The sequence below is a fragment of the Neofelis nebulosa genome, chromosome 17 (genome assembly GCF_028018385.1).
Source record: "Neofelis nebulosa isolate mNeoNeb1 chromosome 17, mNeoNeb1.pri, whole genome shotgun sequence".
Taxonomy (NCBI): Eukaryota; Metazoa; Chordata; class Mammalia; order Carnivora; family Felidae; genus Neofelis; species Neofelis nebulosa.
Window position 1 is genome coordinate 3584948 of NC_080798.1, and position 21561 is coordinate 3606508.

At 46.5% G+C, this 21561-nt stretch overlaps 1 long non-coding RNA gene across 1 annotated transcript; it reads right to left on the reverse strand.

Annotated features, from left to right (window-relative positions):
- Window positions 1-7261: 7261 nt before the first annotated feature.
- LOC131499233 (uncharacterized) lies at window positions 7262-18500 on the reverse strand. The gene is made up of 3 exons (XR_009255767.1): window positions 18060-18500; window positions 13238-13725; window positions 7262-11734 (listed from the first exon to the last, which is right to left on the reverse strand). It is a non-coding gene; the product is annotated as an uncharacterized LOC131499233 (long non-coding RNA).
- Between the last annotated feature and the right edge of the window lie 3061 nt (window positions 18501-21561).

The window sequence follows — 21561 nt, forward strand, 5'->3', positions numbered from 1 at the left end:
TGCTGAATTGTTTCTTGAAGTCCACAGTTGGATTAGAGGAAATTCATGTTCTACTCCATTTAAGATTTCTTGTAATCCTATTTAACATTCCACAATCCATGATTTGGCTATTGTTGATAGCGCTGCTATAAACACGGGGTGCAGGTGCCCCTTAGAATCGGCATGTTTGTATCCTTTGGATAAGTACCTAATAGTTCAATTGCTGGGTCGTAGGGTGGTTCTATTTTTAACTTCTTGAGGAACCTCCATACTGTTCTCCAGAGTGGCTGCATCGGTTTGCATTCCCACCAGCAGTGCACGAGGGTTCCCCTTTCTCGGCATCCTTGCCAATGTCTGTGGTCTCCCGACTTGTTAACTTTAGCCGATGTGGCAAGCATCGGGTGACTCTTCATGGCCCATACCCTCAGCGAGTCTAGTTTGTTTTCTAACTCATAAACCATAACGTGCTGTAGCCTTAGTGGAAACACCTTTGTGGAAATGGAAACGGCTACCGGGAGTGGCAGTCAGAAATCCTTTATTCTTGGGGTGCCTGGGTGGCTCAGTCAGTTAAGCGTCTGACTTCGGCTCAGGTCATGATCTCGCGGTCCGTGAGTTCGAGGCCCACGTCGGGCTCTGTGCTGACAACTCAGAGCCTGGAGCCTGTTTCAGAATCTGTGTCTCCCTCTCTCTGACCCTCCCCCATTCATGCTCTGTCTCTATCTCAAAAATAAATAAATGTTAAAAAAAATTTTTTTAAAAATAATAAAAGAAATCCTTTATTCTTGCTAGGGAAGGTCAGTAGACATTGAGGGTGAGGGGAAGAAGGCTGTGAGCTGAAGGAGACACAGGGCAGGACACAAAAACACAAGGAGAGCGCATTTCATCAGCATGAACTAAGACAATGGTGACTGACCCCTCCAGCCGTCCTTGCTTCTCTTCTTTCCAGCCATCACTCTATTGACTCGCTCTCCTCGTCCGCTTTCCTGACCATCTTCCCCCGTCCACCTTGACCCCGAGACTGCTCACCTCTCTGTGTCCACAGCACTCAAGACGGAACCCCTTTTTGTTTTTCCCTAGGATCAAAAAGGTCTCCCCTGCCGATGCTTATCGGAACTTGTGTCTAGCTGTCATTGGTAAGAAGACTCTGACCTACCTGGTCCTGGAAGGTGGTAGCCACAGTGACAAGCTGCTGCTGCTGTTGTGTGAGCCACTGAAACACTCCAGATGTAACCTGCAGTATCTGAGATAGATCTCCCGGTCCTTGCTTTTCTCAGCAGTCATCTGATGCCGTGCGCTAGCTACCCCATGCCCCTGGGTGAACAGGAAAGGAGACAGACCTACTCGGATCGGATGCCACGTTAAACAGGGGACGTAGTCTCGAACAGAGGCAGAAACCCCATCCACATTCTTTTTTCTCCAGCTAGCTCGTCTTGTGCATTGAATAACGAGCCCCGAGGGCAAAGAAACACCCAGAATTCCGCACTGTCCTCTGGCTCAGGGACATGGTGTCTTAGACTCCAGGTTGTCTACATGGTAGGATTCAGAGCAACCATCAACCCTAACTGACCACTCAGCAATACCACAGAAGCATCAAGTATCCTGGCCACTGGTATTTCACTGATTTGAGCAATTCCTCAGAGACCGCCCCCCCACCCAATGAGCACTCTGATGATCATCGCCCACCTAGGAAACCGTTTTTCCTTCCTTTGGTTTAGTTGGGTGGCAGCCTGAGGTACAGGCTAGCACCACAAGTTTGTTTTGTTTTTGGATTTGAGCTCACTTCCAAATACCATTTTTTACCTCTAGGATTCTGAGCTGTTTCCTCATCCATAAAACGGGGTCTTGAGCATTGAATGAAACAGGTATATGACCTGTTTTGCACAGGGGGAAGACACAAAGGGTAGCTCTTTCCCTATGGATGATTTTTGATGTTGTTCCTCATTTAATTAGAAAAAAAATGTTACTCTAAAGTTTTGTTAAGTGATGTTTCTAAGTGGGTACACTAAACCTTGGCAAATGTCTGAATCAGAATCTCCCACTTAGGCTCACAGGATTTGAGACCCTTCACATTCCACCCTGTCTGTATTCCAATGACTTAAGCAAATTTATAACCTCTTCATTATAGGCTAATCTCTGAGGCCAGAAAGGTACTAATTTTAAGAACTCCCTATGGGGCGCCTGGGTGGCTCAGTTGGTAAAGCGTCTGACCTTGGCTCAGGTCATGATCTTGCGGTTTGTGAGTTGGAGCCCCGCCTCGGGCCCTGTGCTGACAGCTCGGAGCGTGGAGCCTGCTTCCGATTCTGTGTCTCATCTCTCTCTGCCCCTCCCCCGCTCATGCTCTGTTTCTCAATAATAAACGCTAATTTTTCTTTTTTTTAAAGGCAGTTTCACCTTTTGGGATGAGCACTGGGTGTTGTATGGAAACCAATTTGACAATAAATTTCATATTTAAAAAAAAAAGGCAGAGTTTGAGCAGTAACAGGCCACGTTAGTGAAACTTCATGCCTAATTGTATTATAGATTTTTTTCTCTTACATGAGGTTGGATGTTGATCAAATGGCAATGGGGACATTTGAAGAAGCAAAGGAGATCAATTCTCAGTACTAATTCAGGTCAGGGTTGGGCACATATTGGAGTAGAATGAAATGGAAATCCAGTATATAGTCTTCAGGGAAGCATAGTAAGCTGATGTGGCCTCTCTGTCCTCCCAGAAGAATGGCTTTCCCCCATTTATCTCACAGGCTGGGATCCTGTTCTGACACCACTCAGCAATGGGCTTATTTCTTCTCAGCCCTTGAAGTCAACTAGTCCCTCACATGCCTGAACCTCACAGCAAATGAGCTTACAGATGAGAGTGCCAGGTTGCTGTGCAAGACTCTGAGACACCCCAAGTGCTTCCTGCAGAGGCTGTCGTAAGTGCTGCCTCTGTTCCCATGGAGCATCTCCACACTAGGTCTGGGGCCACATAGGGAACAGCACTGGTAACACCTGGATTTGCTGGGCGACCCATATGGGGCTTCCCCGACATAGACCCCTAGCTCTCAGTTTTGGTCCCAGGTGGATAATTCAAGCATCTTTCTTGCCCTTCTCCCATTCCTGGTCCTTCGGGCTTTGATCATGAGCACATGTTATAGGGGGTGCTGAATTAACAAGAAGGGATGTCAGCCAAGAAGGCTGGGCTTTGGAAATGTTCTCACGGTCTTGCTACATGTGCGGTGCTTTTGCAGGTTAGAAAACTCTCATCTTACAGAAGCCTGTTGCGAGGAGCTCTCTTCTGCTTTGATCGTCAACCAGGCGCTGACGCACCTGTCCTTGGCCAACAACAACCTTGGGTGGGGTGAAACTTTTATGTGGGGGTCTGAGTCACCCTGTCAACTACGGAACCTGGTATAAGTCTGTGTGTGTGCGCACCTGCATTCAGGTAGGACAGATAGGAGAATGAAATTGGCAAGACCCTGGTACAAATTAGGGAAAGGACAGGTAGAAACAGATAGGAATATTCACATGCCTTTCAGAGCAGGGCTTACCTTCTGACCTCTTCCTATGTCAGAAATTTGGGATAGACAGTTGGTTCTTGGGTCTGATGTTTTGTGTATGTTTTTAAAGTCCACATGACCTACTTGTTCCTATAACTGTGAAGGGGTTGAGTTATGTGGTAGGGTTCAATACTTTCTTTCTTTCCTGCAAATGGCTAGATGGTAAAGATTTTAGACTTTATGGGCCATAGGGTCTCTCTTGCAAGTATTCAGCTGTGCCATTGCTGAGTTGAACATGTAAGGAAATGAAGTGTGGTTGTGTTACACTAAAACCTTATTCACCAGAAACAGGTGGTGGGCTGGATTTGACCCATGGGCTGTAATTTGCTGATCCTTGTTATATGGGAATAATCCCAGCATGGAATACCTGTTCCCATTAGAAGCATAGTTAGGGTAACATTCAACAGACTGGGCAGAGTTAGAGGCTTATTTCTGTTCAGATTTTTTTTTCTTGGCTTTGATTTCCCTGAGCTGCTTATTCTCCTGGGGGCACTTCTGTCTGCCCATTAGCCTTATGGCTTCTAGCTGGATTAATCTAGGCTCTCCTTTAATCCAGATGTGCTCCAGTCATTTAAGAGCAAAAAGAGAAAACAAGTTTTCGGCTTATAGTGGCATATAAAGAAAATGAAAAGATCTAATGAATACTGTTTAGGTAGGACATAGGAAGAACACAAAATTCTACAAGGCTGTCTGTGTAGTGACATCATCATGTCTTTAGAGTTGTCTTAGGCATCTAAACAAAAAATGTCCAGGGGCGCCTGGGTGGTGCAGTCAGTTAAGCGTCCCACTTCGGCTCAGGTCATGATCTCGCAGTTCGTGAGTTTGAGCCCCTTGTCAGGCTCTGTGCTGACAGCTCAGAGCCTGGAGCCTGCTTTGGATTCTGTGTGTGTCTCTCTTTCTCTGCCCCTCTCCTGCTTGTGCTGTCTCTCAAAAATATATAAATGTCAAAGTTTAAATAAAAAATGTCCAATGCTCATTAAGCACTCACTGTGTGCAAGGGACTTTACTAAATTTTACAAAGATTTTTTAAAAATTCTTGGGGCGCCTGGGTGGCGCAGTCGGTTAAGCGTCCGACTTCAGCCAGGTCACGATCTCGTGGTCCATGAGTTCGAGCCCCGCGTCAGGCTCTGGGCTGATGGCTCGGAGCCTGGAGCCTGTTTCCGATTCTGTGTCTCCCTCTCTCTCTGCCCCTCCCCCGTTCATGCTCTGTCTCTCTCTGTCCCAAAAATAAATAAAAAACGTTGAAAAAAAAATTAAAAAAAAAATTCTTACAAGCCATGAGATAGTTACCTTTATTTCAGATTTACTAATTGGAAAACCAACACTTAGCCACTTAGCTTGCCTGTGGTCACATCTATGTGGTAGGTATAAAGCCCCCTCTAGAAACTGAAATGCCAAAGATCATTGCTTTAAATACGCAGAGTTGATGTTGGAACAAGCCTCCACTTAGCCTACAAAACTCAATCTTATATTTTGAGTTCCCCTCCCTAAACTTCTCGGGTTTACCAATGACTTTAGGATTTCACATACTACAAAGCATGGTGTCTTTTGGTCTAGTTATCATCCCTGAACTTCAGGGTCTGTGGCCGCGGTTGCAATTATGCCATGGTTGGGGCACAGGGCTGGGACGGTTGATTACAGACCCACCTGTCTAAATGTACCATGTGACCATCCTTCTGTGTGGTCTGGCCTCCTAGTCAGAGGGCTTTGTAGAAACCTAAGCTTGTAGGAAAGTCTACAGAGTTTAAACGACAAACCCAGTCACTAGGTATCTGGAAACTTGAGCTTTTGGTACACCACAGTCCTGTTGGGATGATTTAAATACAAGCCATGAAATAAAATCTCTCTCTCTCTCTACAGCAAGAGTAGAACCCTGGTGGCCTAACCACGCAGAAAATAAATGGGACCTCAGATTCAGTCTTGGGTCTGTCTGACCCTAGAGCCTAAGCACTTGACCTATAGGACATGCTGCTGTTCTAGGAATATCTGTATCTTAAGCATATGTCTGTGTCTGCATAATAAAAGGTGGCAGACAAAGGTCAGTTGAACCCTCTAACACTCAGGCAGGGTGGGCCTGATGTAATGATTTCACGTGCACGTTTTCACGTACAGGCCTGCCTGAAAGTCTGTAGCTCACAGTGGAAGGTGTGTGCTGTTGGAAGGAGCAACCACTTTGCAGGGCGTAAGTCAGAAGAATCCAACGGTCTTTGCAGGTTATCACGTTGCAACATAACCAGACGTGGCTGTAGACACCTCTCAAAGCTGCTCCAGGAAGACTCCAGCTTAACAAACTTGGATCTGGGGTTCAGCCCCATAGCTACTGGATCATGGTATCTCTGCGAGGCCTTGAAGAAGCCAAATTGTAACCTAAGATGTCTCGGGTAGGTACTTTGGCTCGTTTTTTAAGGTGCTGTGGAGATACGTAATCTTCCTGAGGTGTTTTAGAATGCAGACTGCAATAGTCTCTCTCCTCCAATTTAGGAGGCAAATCCCTGCAGAAATCCTAAGCACCCGGTTTACCTGTATTGATAGTCATTCAGAAGGCCTGGAGGAGTAGGTTAGAGGTGTGGACAGCCCCCAGTAGAGTGGGCTTCAGGGGCACACAGCTTCTGTGTAAGCAGGATCCAGTGAGCAGGACACAGTGGGCCTGCCTCAACTCAGTGATCAGGGGACCATGGATGGATACTGCCCCCAGGAAAGGCGGTGACTCCATCGATGGGACGGTAGGCTCCACACCACCTTCTCCCTCCCACGTCTCGGTCAATTGCATCTCACTGATGCAAAGTACTTTGCAACTAGAACACTATTGGAAAGAGAATCTGGGTCATGTAACAGCTTCCCTGCCCTTGCGGAGATGAGAAAGTACACTAGAACACAGGGTGATTCTGTTTAACATCTTGGCTGTACTGGAGAACTCTTAAAATTCCTGATGGTCAGTCTGCCTCCTAAAACTGATGAAATTTAGGGGAAGTGGAACCCGGCATCCAAGTCTTCAGAGGTATTCCAGACGATTCCAGTTTTCACGAAGTTTGAGCTCCCTTGAATTAGACGTTGGGGAAGACGCTGAACAAGCAAATCCAGTGTCCACAGGTTAGGGTTGATCTTTTTTTTGATCATGGAACGAGGACCTGGCATCCTAGCCGAGGTATTGAACAGGGGCTCTGACCTCAAACTGGGGTTCAGATGCCATCTGATACTCATTGGCAGTGACATCCGATGTTCCAATTTCCCCTTTATGGAATGCATGATCCTATAGGATTTCTCCTCACAATTTCACACCTAACGCATTTATGGAGTTACTTTGTGGGCTCATCAACCTCGCGATAAAGTTTCATGCAGCAGGTGCGTGAATCCATATTTATTACAGAATCTCAGAGTGTTCCCTGTGACCACGGCTCTTTGTGTCTACCTTCATCTCAGGCTTTTTTCCCCAGCTTGCGGCGCATCTTCAACTGACTTTTCAGTTCCCAGAACACACCCAGCTCCTTCCCACTGTGCAAAGTCTTTGTTCTTACTCTTTGGTTTCCTTTGTTCTGGGTAGAGCACTCAGACCCTTCAATTTGCAGAGATATCTGCTAACATTTCACTTCTTAGTTTGGCTATTATAGGGGGCAACAAACTAGTTTCGATCATTCCAGATCTCCTGATTATCCTACCATGGTACACTCTGTTCTCTATAAATTGTGGCATTTTCCTACCCAATCACTATAAGTGTTTATAGACTATAAGTCTATAAGTCTTTTAAAAATGTGTATTTTTGATAGGCATGAAGTTTGTGCATATGTGTGAGTAGGGGAGGGGCAGAGAGAGAATCCCAAGCAGGCTTTGCGCTGTTAGCTCAGAGCCTGACATAGGGCTTGAACTCATGAACTGTGAGATCGTGACCTGAGCCAAAATCAAGAATTGGATGCTTAACTGACTGAGCCACCCAGCTGCCCCTATAATTTGTTAAATTGAAAATTCACACAATATAAAATGTGCCATTTAAAAGTGTATAACTTGGTGGCTTTTGCTATACTTATTATCTATCACCCCAAATGGGGACTCCAGACCTCTTGGCCCCTGGTGACCACACATCTATTTTCTGTCTCCATTCTATACCTATCTTGCTATCCATATACAATTCGGTATATTCCGTATAAACAGAGTCCTACATAGAGTAAGTAGCTTTTCGTGTTGGGCTTCTTTCAGTGAGTATATTTTCTTTTTTCTTTTTTTTTTTTAATATATGAAATTTATTGTCAAATTGGTTTCCATACAACACCCAGTGCTCAGTGAGTATATTTTCAAGATTGATCTACACTGGAGCAGGTATAAATCCTTCATTCCTTTATATGGCGGAACAATATCCCATTGTAGGGATCTACCACAATTTGTTAATCCATTTATCCATTGTGAGTTTTATTTCCGAGGGGGATGGAATTTATTTCTTGTATCTGCAGTGCCTGTTATAGCACCTGGGGCAGCAGAATGATGGTTAGTGATGTGGGACATAGACGTGCAGATGGTTCAGAACTCAAGGGTACATGGCTGAGGGGGCGGTCTGGCTTGAGTCAGCCCACTGGGCTCTTTATAAGCTAGCATGAACCGTATCAACCATAAAGGGTCCCACCCTCTGTTTCCCACTGGCAAACGCATCTTTTAGTCTAGGAAGAGCTCTAGAACAAGGAGGCGAGGAACGGAGGCGATGTTCACATACCATGCCTTACTGAGTATAATTGATTCACTGGAACGTCTAGGAGAAAACAGTCCATCTCTTCACCAACTAGAAGGCTTCTGTCCTCTTCTTCCTGCTTTCCTTTCGCACCTCACGTTCATTTTGAGACCCCTCCTTCCAGACATCTAGCAGATGACCATCGACACCTCCAGTGCTTAACGCTCGCATTGAGGCCACCAACTCTCCCGTGGAGTGTGGCATGATCCCTGAGATGGCCCTTGATTTCCTGAAGTTTGTTCTCAACCCATCTCCCTGAAGTACCTGTCAAGCTTCAAGCCAGACCACGGGCAGCTGTTTCAAAAGACCCAAAAGCTCCTTCCCTGTGCCACTGCAGGTCAAATCTGAAGGTTTTTCCAGGAGTCTACAAGACCCTCCCCCAGCTTGGCATTTCAGCTACAGTGAAATTGTATCAGTGGCTTAGGTCCCCCACTTACCATAATGGCCCCACTCTCCTCTTTTTACTTTTTTTCTCCTATCATCTCCCCAATGAGGGATTCACCAACCACCATAAAGCTACCGAATGCTTCTCTGGCCAGTTGATCCTAATCCTGCTAACGTGGCTTCTCTACCACCATCCACTGTCTTCCGCGTTCTGAGGGAAGTCTGATGTCACTAAAATAAGCTCCATGAAGAAAATAATTTTTTTCTTTCCTATCTTCACTACTAGGTCCCCAGCCAGCAAAACGAGTGCATCTAGCAACACGGTAGGTTCTAAGTGAGTACTGACTGGGTCTCTGTGCTTTTTCCCCACAGGCTCTGTGGCTGCTCCATCACCCCCTCCTGTTGTCAGGGTCTTGCACTGGTGGTAGTCAGCGCTCAGAGGCTGGAAACTCTGGACCTGAGCTGGAATACCTTGGGGCAGAGCAGAATAATGATGCTCTTTGAGGCTTTAAAACAGAATAACGGCCCCTTAAAGATACTCAGGTTGGAGACGGATGAATCTAGCATGGAAGTCCAGAAGCTACTGAAGGATGTAAAAGACAGCAATCCAAATCTGACAATCGAAAGAAGTGATGCCAGAACCACCAGATCCCCATGGTGCGACTTTGTCTTTAATACCCTGAGATCCTTCTTAATGACTACGTGTCTTAAAGGGGGTGATCTGAGAGCTCTAAGACCCACCATGAATGAAGACCAGAGGGTCAAATGTTAATCACTGGGTCAAATAGGTACAATTTAGTGCTGGCTTTCCCTCTCTGGTTTCACAGTAAATTCTGCACAAGTCACATACCGACTTTATGTCACAATGTCTATCTCACAAGGACACAAGCATAATAAAAGGCAAAGAACTTTGAGGTTGTGCTTATACGCCTGAGACCTAACTTAGACTTAACTTTATACTTGGTATACTTTGTCTAGGAAGAAATATTACTTAGTTCACCGATGGTTATGTTGGTTTCTTTCATTTTTCTGCCCTCGCTCAGGTATTTCTTGGCCAAATTAAAAATTTTTTAATGTTTATCTTGAGAGAGAGAGAGAGCATGAGCAGGGGAGGGGAAGAGAGAGGGAGGGAGGGAGAGAGAGAATCCCAAGCAGGCTCTGTGCCAGCACACAGGACTCAAACTCATGAACCGCGAGATCATGACCTGACCTGAAACCAAGAGTCAGACGCTTTTTTTTTTAATTGGAAGAATATTTTTATTAGAGTCAGATGCTTAACGAACTGAGTCACCCAGGCACCTCTCTTGACCAAATTTAATAGGTGCCTGATGGGTCTACATGATCAGTGTGGTGTGTACCCTCCTTAGTCAGTTTTAGGATATTCTAAGCCAGAACTTTTTCTGTAAAAAGCCAGATAGCTAAAATGTTAGGTCACTCTCACAACGATTCCACTTTGCTATTGTAGGGTGAAAACAGCCATAGACAATTCATAAATAAATGGGCATGGCTGTGTTCCAATAAAACTTTATTTATAAAAATAGGCAAGGGGCCAGATTTGGCCGATGGGCCATAGTTTGCCAACCCATGTTCTAATCTATACTAATACTTATGAAATACAAATCTGATCGCATCATTGTTGTTTTTAACCTTTCAGTGATTGTGTGTGTCTGTGTGTAATCCATTGCATTAGAAACCACAGCTTTCCCTGTTACCACATCCCTATTGCTGATAACTCACAGAGAGGGTGCAAAGGCCACTTTCGAACTTTCTTGAAAAAAAAATGCAGAATCACCAGTTAGCACTAATCCCCAGGCACTGACAAAAGTGGGTGATCTATATCCTCACTTGATTTTTCTACCAAACTTAAAGTAGTCCAATCACGTATCTCTGAGGAATGACAACACTGATATGGGGATGTTACAAAAACAGTGACCTACAGTTGGTGACTTAAGCAGAGAGCTTAAATAACACAGAACTGCTTCCTTTGGATTTAGGATAACATTTTGGTGAAGTTTTCTGCCCTGACATTTTCACGTGATGGATCTATTAAAAAATCCCAAATTTTTAGGGGAGACAAAAAGGTCTTTCTAAAGCCTCATTCTTGAAGAATGATTGCCTGCCATATAATTGAAAGCTGACAGGTGTTGTCCCTCAGCATTTTGGAGGTACCATTCAATGCTTTGTCCTTTATTGTGGGTGTTGGGATTTCTGCTAATTGCCGCTACTTTGTAGGTGATTATTCCTTTCATCCTGGCTGTTGTGGAGATGATCTCCTGTCTGCACACTGACTTCTTTTTAAAAACTTTAAAAAATATGTATTTATTCTTGAGACAAAGCACAAGCAGGAAGGGGAAGAAAGAGAGGGAGAGAGAGAGAGAATACCAAGCAGGGTCCATGATGACAGCACAGAGTCCAACGCAGGGTTCGCACCCACAAGCTGTGAGATCATGACCCGAGCTGAAGTCAGACGCTTCACCGACGGAGTCTCCCAGGCGCCCCATGTACACTGATGTTTTTGATAGGGATTTCATTTCCTACTTTTTATTTGCTTTATGCTGTAGGGATTCAGAATTTGGGGGGAAAAAAACCTCAGCTCAGCCCCTTTATCTGTGTATTGTCCCCCTTCCAAGTTCTAGATCGTCTCCTCGTTTCATCTTTTCATCTTTTCATCTCTCTTGTGCATTTTTCTCTGGGCTGTGTTGTGGGTTAAGCATCACATTAGTTCGTTGAAAGAGAACTAGTCAGCCAGAAGTTAAAGTCCACAAATCAACACAGGATTCTTCTTACTGTCTCAAGGGTGGAAACAGTGTGGCTTAATTTAGCAACTCAGTGGTACCAGGAAGGACCTGGGGTTTTTTTGTTTTTTTTGTTTTAACTATTTGGCATGACCATCTTATCAAGATAAATCTGCTCCAGTGCTCAAGGTTGCTGTAGTATTGGGTGTTCCACCCAGCAGATACCAGTTTACTGGGCTTCTGCATAACTGTGTTTACTGGGGTGTGGACGGACAAGGATTTCAGGGAAAGAGACCGTGGAGGATTTGCGTCGGGCTCAGGAGAAGTGATCAAGTTATTGGAGGCAGTGCTGAGTCAGAATCCAAGTTTCCACTTGGATACGGGGCCTTTAAAAAAAAAAAAAAAAAAGATACAAACATTGTGGCGGCTGGTCCCGACTGAACACGTCTGGCTCAGACCCTGTGTTGGATATTGGGTATTTAAAATACGTTTTTGCTGAAACGTTGCTGCAGCCCTCCAAACGCCCCCCAAAAGGTCCTATTATCTTACCTATTTGTAAATAAACACGGTGGATTCAACGGTCCACTATGACATAGCATCTAAGAAGCAGACAGACTTGGGGCACCTGGGTGGCTTGGTCGGTTAAGCGTCCGACTTCGGCTCAGGTCATGATCTCACGGTCCTGAGCTCAAGCCCCGCGTCGGGCTCTGTGCTGACCGCCCAGAGCCTGGAGCCTGTTTCAGATTCTGTGTCTCCCTCTCTCTCTGCCCCTCCCCTGTTCATGCTCTGTCTCTCTCTGTCTCAAAAATAAATAAACGTTAAAAAAAAAAGTAAAAAAAAAAAAGAAGCAGACAGACTCGAAACCAATGTTCGCTACATCGTAAAGTTTAGCTTCCTTTGTGCAGGAATTTAAAAGTCTTAAGGATTTGGGGGTCAAACGGCATAAAATTTTAGTGGTTCTCAGGAGTGACTTTGCCACCCATGGGTCATTGGGCAACGTTTGCAAATATTTTTATTGTCACAACTAGAGGGTGCTCCTGGCATCTAGTGGGCAGAGCCCGGGGATGCTGCTGGACATTTACAAGGCACGGGACAGCCCCTGCAACAAAGAATGAGCCACTCAAAATTTCAGTTGTGCTAAAATTGAGACCCTCTACAGGCTCTGCATTCATTACTACAGACTAAGTGTCCTCAACCAGGGGATACTTCGCAATGTCTGTAGACTTTTGGTGATAAAATACACATATCAAATTTACCACTGTCATCGCTTAAAAGTGTGCAGTTTAGCGATGCGTCCTGGGTGGCTCAGCTTATGCGTCCAACTTCGGCTCAGGTCATGGTCTCAGAGTTCATGGGATCGAGCCCCACATTGGGCTCTGTGCAGCTCAGAGCCTGGAGTCTGCTTTGGATTCTGTGTCTCCTCCTTCTCTCTCTCTCCTCTACTTGTGCTCTCTCTCAAAAATAAACATTAAAAAACAAAAAAGCCAAAAGTGTACAATTTAGCAGCAGTTAGAGTTCTGCTAACCATCCTACGACACACACGACAGCCCCATAAAACAAAACCAAAAAAAAAAACACCAAAAACCAGAAACACCCATAAACACAGAGAATAAACAGGTGGTTGCCAGAGGAGAGGTGGGGGAGGGGGGATGATCAGCATAGGTGAAGGGGTTTAAGAGGTACAAACTTAGAGTTACAAAATAAGTCACAGGGATGAAAAGTCCAGCAGAGAGAATATGATCAACAATATTGCAGTAACAGAAATTGACAGATAGTAGCTACACTCGCAGTGAGCATCGACGCGCATAGAATTGAAGCCCAGTGTTGCACACCTGAAGCTAATCAAACGTTGTCAATCATTCTTCAATAATAACGATAGAAAAACTCACTCCATCTTTCTGAGGTTGAAACCCCCGCAGCAGCGGACAGCCCGCCAGGCCTCCTGGCTGATCTGAGGTCCTCAGGGCACTGCACCACGCTGGGTAAAAACACCAAGGAGGAGGACTCTACTCTTCCTTCTCTATCTTTCAGACAGCAGGTGTGTGTGTGTGTGGGGAGGGCACTGCCCACACCTGTGCCTCCAGCAGACCCCCGCCCCCAGCCTCAGCCCCTCACTAGCTCAGCTCTGCAGGCGCCAGTGGGCCTCTGGGCTGAGCCTTGCACCTCCTACCCTCCAAGCCTGCAGAGCCTGGGGAATCCAGACAGAAAGTGCAGGACCATCCTGTGCCCGGGAAAGGACAGACACCCTGCAGGTGTGGGGTGATCTCACCTGGGCTCTTCCAGCGCTGAGTCCCAGGGGAGGATCCCGGCGTCGGAGGGTCAGTCCTGTCCCCAACGGCACGCTTTGTTGACCCTCTTCTTGCTTAGCACGGAGTAGCTGGGAAAGACAGATGTGGGTTAGAAGCTCACTTCTCCTATAAAAAGACTCAGTGCAGAATTTGGCATGGAAAGCTGAATCCTAAAGAAGATTCAGGGTTTGATCCTCCTTCCCAGACACTTGCTAGACCTTCTCTTTCAGCTCATCCCAATTTCATGATTGCAAACAGGTTACCTGAGAATGCCACGTGTCTGGGTCAATCCATGATAGACCCTGGGAGGGGGGCAGAGGTGGAACATTCCATCATGCATCAAGCGGGGGGAGCCAGAAGTGAAACATTCCATCACAGACCCAGCCAGGGGACAGCAAGAGGTGGAACATTCAACCATACACCCACGGGGCAGCTAGAGCTGGAACATTCCATCGTAAACCCAGGGGAGCAAGAAGTGGAACATTCCATAATGGGCCAAGGGGAGGAGCTAAAAGTGGGACAATCCATCACAGACTGGGGGGGGAGGGTAGCCAGAAGTGGAACATTCTATCATGAGCTAAGGGGGGCAGGGATCCAGAAGTGGAACAATCCATCATAGACACAAGGGGTAGGGGAGAACCCGAAGTGGAATATTCCATCACAAACCCAGGAGGGAGCCAGAGGTGGAACATTCCACCATGGGCAAAGGGGGTGAGCCAGAAGTGCATCATTCCATCATAGATCCAGGGGGGAACCAGAGGTGGCACATTCCATCATAGACCCAAGGGGCAGTCAGAAGTGGCACATTCCATCACAGACCCAGGGGGGAGCCAGAAATGGAACATTCCACCATAGACAGGGTGGGGAGGGACAGCCAGAAGTGGAACAGTCTATCTTTGGACAAGGGAAGAGCCAGTGGAACATTCCATCATGGGCCAAGGGGAGGAGCTAAAAGTGGGACATTCCATCACAGACCTGGGGGGGGGGTAGCCAGAAGTGGAATATTCCATCACATACCCATGGGGGGAGCTAGAAATGGAACATTCCACCATAGACAGGGTGGGGAGGGAGAGCCAGAAGTGGAACAGTCTATCTTAGGACAGCCAGTGGAACATTCCATGATAGATGGGGAGGGAGTGCTGGTGGAGCCAGAAGTGGAATGTTACACAACAGACAAGGGGGATAACCAGAAGTAGAATGTTCTATGACAGACCAGGGTGGAGCCAAAAGTGGAACAACCCATCATAGACCTGGGCAGGGGGAGACAGAAGTGGAACAATCCATCATAGACCGGGGTGGCGGGGGGGGGGGGGGGGGGAGGGAGAGAGAGAGAGAGAGAGAGAGAGACCCAAAGTGGAACATTCCATCACTAGCTAAGGGAGGGAGCCAGAAGTGGAATATTTCATCATGGGCCAAGGGGAGGAGCTAAAAGTGGAACATTCCATCACAGACCTAGAGGGCAGCTAGAGGTGGAACATTCCATCATAGACCAAGGGGGGGACCAGAAGTGGAACATTCCACCATAGGTTAAGTGGGGAGCTAGAAGTGGAACATCCATCATGGACAGAGGAAGGAGGCAAAAATGGAACCTTCCACCATAGACAGAATGGGGAGGGAGAGCCAGAAGTGGAACAGTCTATCTTAGGACAAGGGGGGGAAGCCAGAAATGGATGTTCCACGACATACGGGGGGGGGGGGGGGGGGGGGAAGCCAGAAGTGGAACATTCCACAACAGACAAGGGGGGGGGGGAGAGCCAGAAGTGGAATGTTCCACAACGGACAAGGGGGGGGAAAGCCAGAAGTGGAATGTTCCACAACGGACAAGGGGGGGAAGCCAGAAGTGGAATGTTCCACAACGGACAAGGGGGGGAAGCCAGAAGTGGAATGTTCCACAACAGACCAGGGTGGGGAGCCAGAAGTAGAACGTTCGAATAAGGCGGGGAGCCAGAAGTGGATCATCCCATCATAGATGAAGGGGGGAACCAAAAGTGGAACATTCCATCATAGACCCAGTGGGAAGCCAGAAATGGAACATTCCATCACAGACCCAGGAGGGAGCCAGAGGTGGAACATTGCACCATGGGCCAAGGGGGTGAGCCAGAAGTAGATCATTCCATCATAGACCCAAGGGGGAGCCAGAGTTGGAGCATTCCATCACAGACCCAGGGAGGAGCCAGAGGTGGAACATTGCAACCTAGACTAAAGTTGTAGCCCTCACACTTGGGTAGGGAGAAACCCGCAGTATGCAGAGCACAGGTACAATGCACTCCTTGAGGATGGATGCAGACAGACTAGGGAAATGCCCTTCTTCCTGAAGAGGCAGAGGCCCCTGTGCATAGCTCAGGACCCCAGGAGCAGACAGCTATGGTGATGGGTGAGTGGAACTCACTGGGACAGAGCTGGGCTGGGCTCTCTCCATCAGATCCACTGCCCAATATCCCTTCCTACATCTCTGCCCACTGGGGTTCTCACTCAGACTCTCTCAGAGCTTGCCAAAGTCCTGCTCTGACGCCCAGGCTAACCTCCCGGATCTCTCTCTAGCCCCCGTGGTTCTCACCTTGGGGTGATTCTTCTCCCACCCCATCAATGTCCAGAGACACTTTCTGGCTGTCACCCTTGGGGAAGAGGATTCTACTGGTGTCTGGCGAGTAGAGGCTAAGATGCTGTTAAACATTCTGTCCTGCACAGGGTCAGTACTCCCTACCCCTATAACAAAGAATGATCTGGCCCCAAATATCAGTAGTGTTGAGGTTGAGAAACACTGGCTTAGATGATTCTCTGCCAGAAAGTAAGAACCACCTTGGACGATTCAATCTGGAACAGATGCAGGGTTGCACTCCAAGGCAATTCTCCAGACTCAGCTGAGTCAGACATCTCTGTATTGTAGAGGACTAGCCATAGGTCTCATGTCAATGAGAAGAGATAAATCAAAGCTGGAAACGATGCATAAACAAAAAACGATGCATTTTACAAAGAAGGAAGTTTAAAAGTCCTCTATCTGGCCCTGCTGACTTCATCACCCCCTTCCCCGAGCTCACTTCCTGCAGCCACGCTGGGCACCCACTATTTTCCCAAGCATGCTTCCTTCATTCCGCATGCACTGTTCCCTCTGCCTGGAGGTGGGGGGCGGTCACCAGCTGTCCCCTGGCCGGAGCTCATGCAGCTCCCCCCCCAGCTCCTCCCACCACCCTGTTTATATCCTTCTGGGCCTGAGTTTCTTAACTAGGGGTAGTTTTGTCCCCAAAGGGACATTGGCATTATCCGGGGTCGCAGGTAGGGGGGTGCCCCTGGCATCTAGTGGATAGAGGCCATGGATCCAGCTAAACATAATGCTCAGGACAGTCACTGCTATGGACTGAACTGTGCCCCCTCTCCCCCAGAGGTATAAGTTGAAGCCCTAATCCCCATGGGACTGCATTTGGGGCTAGGGTTTTTAGGAGATCATGAAGGTGAAATGAGACCATAATGATGGGCTTCTAATCTGACAGGAGTGCCGGTCTTATCAGAACGGGAAGGGAGAGATCTCTGTCTCCCTGTGCCCACACCAAGGAAAGGCCATCTCCCCAGCAGGAAGAGGCCCTTATGTTGGCCAGCACCTCAATCTTGGACTTCCCAGTCTCAGGACTACAAGGAAATAAGTTTCTGTTCTTAAGCCACCCAATCTGTGGTATTTTGTTATGGCAGCTGAGCTGATTTAGGGAATCCCCCCACAGTACAGGATCATCTGGCCCCGGATTAGAGGGGTGCAGAGGTTGAGAGGTGCCCCTAACATGCTGCATTTGGGGGTCTCAGACGTGCATGTGCAAGCCGAGATGTCCTGGTGGGTGTCTGACTTGCAGGCAGGTGACCGTCCTGGTGTTTCACACTATCCACAATGTTAGGTAGCAATTTATATAACAGTTACATTGTTACCTTAAACAACTACCACCGTGTGAACATATGATTTAGATGCAGGTATGGTATGTGCGTATGTAAGGAAATAGCTAAGCTAAACATAAAGGTGCTTGACAGAAATATCGGGGACATTGTGTGTTGGAGTTTCCAAGGGCTTTTAAATGGATTATAGGAATATAGAGGTCAAAAGCATTTAGCAAAAAACCCAAAAAACAAAACACAAAAAGGCATTTACCGACTATGACTCATAAACCAAAGTGCGAGTTGCAGTATAACATATATCAGAAAAACACCGTGACTTGAATACAACTAAAGAAATTATACATATAACATATAACATATAATATGGGCATTGAACACTCTTAAAATCTACAAGGCAATCTTTTAAAAATATTTATGTGTAAGAGCTCTTTACCTGATCAGAATTCCAAAAGGCAAACTGACTGTCAGAAAGGACAGTTGTTAGGAGAAATAATAAAAGTCTATATATCTCCACCAATAAACTCATGAATCATAAATGTATCATTACCTGCTGATTTGTGTAGCACTTCATTCAGCAGTGAGCAGGGCACAAGCATAGGTATAGAAAAGCGACTGTGAACTGGGGCACCTGGGTGGCTCAGTTGGTTGAGCGTCTGACTTCAGCTCAGGTCATGAGCTCGCAGTCCGCGGTTTTGAGCCCCGCCTTGGGCTCTGTGCTGACAACTCAGAGTCTGAAGCCTGCTTCAGATTCTGTGTCGCCCTCTCTCTCTGCTGCTCCCCCGCTCATCCTCTCTTTATCAAAATAAATAAAAATTTAAAAAAAAGAAAGAAAAGTGACTGTGAACAGAGTTGGGATTTTTCCAAATTAGAACAACTTTGGTGGTAGGAAAATGATGAGTCCAGGTTGGTTAGAAGATGCCGATAAAATAACCCAAAGTTTCCCCCTCCCCCCCGCCAAAAAAAATGGGGTTCAGAGAGACGGATTCGATTTGGGCATGTGTCTTAGAGAAACTGAAACCATGGCATTAAGTGAGATACACCCATACTTGTGTCCAGAGAAAGGCGGGTCTACCGTGGAACCCACAAGCCCTGAGGGTGGAGATCCTTTCAAGGAGGAAGTGGTCATACCACTGGCAAAGAAACAAAGGTGAGCTGGGAGGCATCCGCCGCAAGTTCCAGAAGGCCCAATAGCGTTTTTGGTTTTTTCTTCACAACAACAGCTTCAGCGGAAGTATGGAGGTGGAGAAACCAGATCTCAGAGGGTTGACACCTGAGTGCGAGAGGCTAAGCAGAACGCTGGTCTTTAGAGCCACAGGCCAGTAAGAGTAGAGGGGGTGGACGCTTGCCCACATAACCGTCTGTGTTCTGAAGCTTGAGCTCTCATTCCTAACTCAGGGTTGGAATAGTTGGGCCCTGGGGGGACTGACGTATCCCTAGGGTGGCACCACGTCCTGATGACATTGCTAGCAAGGAGATACTGTTTTTCCTTTTGGCAAATGGAAGGTGGAAACAGAGAGGACGTAGCTTGGCTTAGGAACACAGGTTTTATTAATTTATTTTTTCCATCATTCCCCATCTTTTTTTTTTATTTTTTTTTAATTTTTTTTTCAACGTTTTTTATTTATTTTTGGGACAGAGAGAGACAGAGCATGAACGGGGGCAGAGAGAGAGGGAGACACACAGAATTGGAAACAGGCTCCAGGCTCCGAGCCATCAGCCCAGAGCCTGACGCGGGGCTCGAACTCACAGACCGCGAGATCGTGACCTGGCTGAAGTCGGACGCTTAACCGACTGCGCCACCCAGGCGCCCCATTCCCCATCTTTTAAAATATAATTTATTGTCATATTGGTTTCCATACAACACCCAGTGCTCATGCCAACAGGTGACCTCCTCAATGCCCATCACCCACTTTTCCCTCTCCCCCACCCCCCCCTCAACCCTCATCTCGTCCTCAGTATTTAAGGGTCTCTTATGGTTTGCCTCCTTCCCTCTCTGTAACTGTTTCTTCCCTCCTTCCCCTCCCCCATGGTCTTCTGTTAAGTTTCTCAGGATCCACGTATGCGTGAAAACATACGGTATGTGTCTTTCTCCCCCTGACTTATTTCACTTAGCATAACACTCTCCAGTTCCATCCACGTTGCTGCAAATGGCCAGATTTTATTCTTTCTCATTGCCAAGTAGTATTCTATTGTATATATAAACCGCATCTTTATTCATTTGTCAGTGGATGGACATTTAGGCTCTCTCCATAATTTGGCTATTGTTCAAAGTGCTGCTGTAAACATTGGGGTACAAGTGCCCCTATGCATCAGCACTCCTGTATCCCTTGGGTAAATTCCTAGCAGTGCTATTGCTATTTATTTATTTATTTATTTATTTATTTAAGCTTTTAACACATTTACTCATCATATCATCCTTTAAATATGTTTTCTTCCAGATACTAAAGATAGCAACACTAAAACATTCTATAGTAAAATATGATACATATGAAAGACAAGAAAAAAGGAAGACACACCTGTGTTTTCATGAAATATTATAGTACCAGCAGCAATGTTGGTAAGATTATTTAAAGAATTATACCGCTTACAAAATAAAAGTCACGTAACTAGGGGATCTGGAGGTGATATAGCCAAGGACATAATCTGGTGGATATATTCAGAGAAATCAGGGAACCTGTAAATACAGGGAAAAATATAACACATTGAGAGTTCAGGCTTGCACGGATTGGAAGACTGAAGAGATGATAATTCTCCCTAAATTGATCTGTAGCTTTAGTACAATCTCACGCACAACTCCGGGCTGGTCTTTTGTGAAAGCTGGCATCCTAAAGTTAATATTGGAACCTAAAGGGCCCAGAATAACCTAGGCCATCCCAAGAAATACCAAAAGTGCCGAATATTAACCATCTTAGGACCAGTACCCATCACCCATCGTTGGGCCTCCCTCTGGATTATCAGGATTTGTTTTAGTCATCTTCCTGGTTGTCAAGCCCAGAAAGAGGTGATATTCTCAACTTTTCTGTTGTCTGTTTCTCCGTGGTTTTGTTTTCTCCTGCATAATCCTTTCCTCATCTATACACCTTGTTCAATGTCTCTATGTCATTGAATTTATTTACTTATTGATTGATGGATTGATTGAAAGTGCGACTGGCTGAGGGCCAGAAACAAAGGGAGTGAGAGAGACAGAGAGAGAGAGACAGAGAGAGAGAGAGAGAGAGAGAGAGAGAGAGAGAGAGAGAGAGAGAATCCCAAGCAGGCTCTACACTGCCAGCATGGAGCCCGATGCGGGGCTTGTATCCATGAACCATGAGATCATGACCTGAGCTGAAGTCAGATGCTTAACCATCTGAGCCACCCAGGGACCCCTCTAGGTCTTGGAATTCTGCACAGAAAGAGGCTCCATTGGCATCCTGTATTTCTTCATATCCCCTTTCACTGCATTTACTCACTTTCTTTAAGATCTAGCACCTGTGGACAATCAATTCTGTTCTCACAAGGATGTTTGCTTTGATGTGTGGTCCCTTCATCGGTGCCCGGCACACAGTAGGGTCTTGTAACAGAGACTGTAGGTGCCTGTCACAGCTCTGTCACATGCCTCCTCACTCCACAGAAATACCAGCATTTATCTTGTCACAGAGACACCTGGAATAAAGGTTATCTTTCCCAACCTCCCTTGCATCCAAGTGGATGCAAGCTATTAGGCTCTAACCATTGAGAAATAAATGGAAATGTTTTTGAGTGTTTCCAATAAACCTCATAACACAATTCTCCAGTACTACACCCCCTTTCCCTCTGTCCCTTCCTCCTTGTGCTTCGTTTTTCTGTCTGGAATACAAACCAGGTTTAACACTTCAAAAAGAGTAATGCTCTACTTAGCCATTTGGCTTTGTGCTGTTCACCAGTTTTGGAAGATTTTGCCTTGGAGCAGTGGGGAGAACAGCCTTGTGTGGAAGAGAGCCCTCCATTCCTCTAAGGAGGCTCTCAAGCCCCTCCATTTATATATGGAGACCCAAAATTCTTCCACCTGACACATGACACCCCCCCATTGA